Source organism: Vigna radiata, chromosome 6 (assembly GCF_000741045.1).
Source record: "Vigna radiata var. radiata cultivar VC1973A chromosome 6, Vradiata_ver6, whole genome shotgun sequence".
Classification (NCBI taxonomy): domain Eukaryota; kingdom Viridiplantae; phylum Streptophyta; class Magnoliopsida; order Fabales; family Fabaceae; genus Vigna; species Vigna radiata.
Genome location: NC_028356.1, coordinates 13,265,922 through 13,269,106, shown reverse-complemented (window position 1 = coordinate 13,269,106; position 3,185 = coordinate 13,265,922).

The following is a 3,185-nucleotide window of genomic DNA, read 5'->3' as shown; positions in this document are numbered from 1 at the left end:
GAGAGGAGTTACCGTTACCGGTTAATTCTGACGCGGTAAAGAAGTTTTATGCATGATGATTCCGCGATAGGGGATGCTACTAAGGGATATTAACACTGTTTTTCAATTCTGTTGTATTCTGTGTTACTTCATTCAATAAACACCATACGGTTTTAGTCATTATTCAACTTTTACGTTTTCTTCTTTTGATACGATTCATGTCACACTGAGTTTTAAATTCAAAATAAGGGAAGAGGAAAGGGTTAATAATTAAAGCATCACGGGTATATTCATGGAGCACAAGCTCGGTCCTGGAGGATGTCGTGAAAAACAAAAAAAAAATGAAAAGAAAAAACACATATTGAATCCGTTGTTCATAAAGTTGTCGAAGACATAGTACTTTCAAAAAGCAAAGGCAAACAGATTTGAAAAATATTGGCGTCGAGTCTTTTCCTGATTCAAGGTTTCGAGGGTAACCAATGTTCTTTTCCTGATAAAGCACCTGCATCCATATTACTTGAACCCCTAAGCCTTCTGGGTTTCCCCTCAAAACGAAGGATTGTCACATATGCAATGCTGGGCAGTTTTTTTTTTTTCGTCGCGGTACACGTGCCCAATGATCCGTTGATCGGGGAGATAAAAAAAAACGTAAGAAGAAAAAAAAAAGAAAAAGAAAAAAAGGAAAAAAGAAAAAAAGAAGAGAAGAAATGAAGTTGATGTGTCAACCATTGCAGAGTTTTGTTTCAGGTTTAAAGTCGTGGGAAAGTAAGGCAAGCAAGCTTCAGAGTGACGTGTGGCCGTTTTTCTTTACCCAAATGACGAAAGAAGTTTATCCAATTGCACCCCTTTTGAGCCGTAAATTATAATTGTTTTCATCACCCCTAACAAGAATCATTAGCGTATCGTTGTCAACTTAAAGGGTACATCTAGGGCATCCAAAATCAAGAAAAAAGAAGAAGGAAAGAAATGTATCATAAAAGGCCACAACAGAGGCACTGAAGCAAATGAACTAAATGGAAAGAAGGGAAACAAAAGGAAAAAACAAAAAAACAAACAAAAACAAAAAAATAAAAAGGATGCCCGAATTTTCAAGTCCCTGGAGACCTGTTGACTTGACGCCTTGCCGATGATTCTTGCTAAAATAATTTAACCTTCAAACACTTATTTGGGCCTTCATTACCCGTTTCTTTCAAAACCCTTTGACCTTTAGCCACGGTACAAGCTGACTAAAGTCCACACTGTCTAAAGAATGTTTGTCCTGATCTTTCTCACGAACCTAACCCTGAAGCCAAACGATGTGGCGAATGACACGATAACTTGAAGAAAAAGTTTTGAAAGTGAAAAATATAATGTGAAATCTCCTCGTCAGTCGAGAATCGTCAAATTGGGGCAATCCTTCCCTTCCCAAACCTTTCCATCTCTCCAAATCATACTTACTGTGCAGGGGCAGTCTTGAGAGCCTAGCTTGTTAACAACACCCTCCCCAAATGAGAGACACACTAACTTTAATATTGCCCACAGATAGCCATCCAACCATCTACTTTTCATACCCATTCCCCTCACCTTTCTCAGGTTCAAGTTAGTTTGGATTGCAAAAAGCGGTAAAGGGAATTTGAACTAATGGTTACACTCTTTTCCTTTTCATCGAAGGATTCACTGTTCTTGGCACTATTGTCAACAAATGCATTTTGAATGTACATCAGTTTGGACGACAATGTTGACAACAGATTCCAAACACAGAATTTTCAAAAAAAAAAAGAGAAAGAAAGAAAAAAAAGAAGAAAGAAAGAGAGAAGAAGAGAGAAAAATGAAGAGAAAGTGAGAGCAAAAAAGAAAAGAGCAACACATCCATACATCCTCATGGCATTACATCTTACATCTTCAAAAGAAGCAAAGAAAATTGTTCAAAAATCCTCACGTTTTGCTCAGCATTTACCAACTTTTCAAAAGTGTTGATCCGAGTTTCTCTGTGATGTCGGCCCTCTGCTCCGCAATGGTCAAATTTAAGTTTGTCTTCTGCGATTCTGACCCTTTGCAAGGCAATGGTCAAATCCAGGTTTTAGTTTTGTTGTCGGCCCTCTACTTCGCAATGGTCAAATTTAAGTCTTTCCACTGCGGTTTTGGCCCTCTGCAAGGCAATGGTCAAATCCAGGTTTTAGTTTGGTTATCGGCCCTCTGCTTCGCAATGGTCAAATTTAAGTTTTTCTTCTACGATTTCGGTCCTCTGCAAGGCAATGGTCAAATCCAGGTTTTAGTTTTGTTATTGGCCCTCTGCTTCGCAATGGTCAAGTTTAAGTTTTTCTTCTGCGATTCTGACCCTTTGCAAGGCAATGGTCAAATCCGGGTTTTAGTTTTGTTGTCGGCTCTCTGCTTCGCAATGGTCAAATTTAAGTCTTTCTACTACGATTTTGGCCCTCTGCAAGGCAATGGTCAAATCCAGGTTTTAGTTTTGTTATCGGCCCTCTGCTTCGCAATGGTCAGATTTTAGCTTTTCTTCTACGACTTTGGCCCTCTGCAAGGCAATGGTCAAATTCAGGTTTTAGTTTTGTTATCGGTCCTCTGCTTCGCAATGGTCAATTTTTAAGCTTTTCTTCTGCGATATTGGCCCTCTGTAATGCAATGGTCGAGTCCAGTTTTCTGTTTTGGTGGATCGTCTTTCTTTTGGCATTGGACAAGCTTTTTGCTGCANTGTAACCTCCTTCTTGAATTTGGTCAGTGTGTACCTGAATTGGTTGAAACCCAGACGAAATCAGTATTTCTATCTTTACTTATCTTTTACTTTGATAATATAAAAACCTTGTTTGTCATATTATCTAGTAAAACCTAAGTAAAGAGGGGCAGTTGTCAATACCCAATTTCGTCCGGGTAATTAAATAAGAAATGTCTAAAAATTAAGAAATATAAAATAAAAAAAAGAACAAAGATAAATTTATTTTTCTTTTTTAGAATAATAATAATAATGATAATAATAAATAAAAAACGTTTTCATTTTTCTTTTAGATTATTTTGTCAGNTGGTTTTACTTTCTTTTTTTAACTACTTATTGGTTTTCTTTTGTTTATTTTTACGATTTTATTGTATTTTATCTTATTTTATTTTTTCTATTTTCTGTTTGTTTTTATTTTATTCTAATGTTTATTTCTGTTTCCTATATTTCAAATTTTTTTTTTAAAGAAAATAAATAAATAAAATAAAAAGAGAAAGGA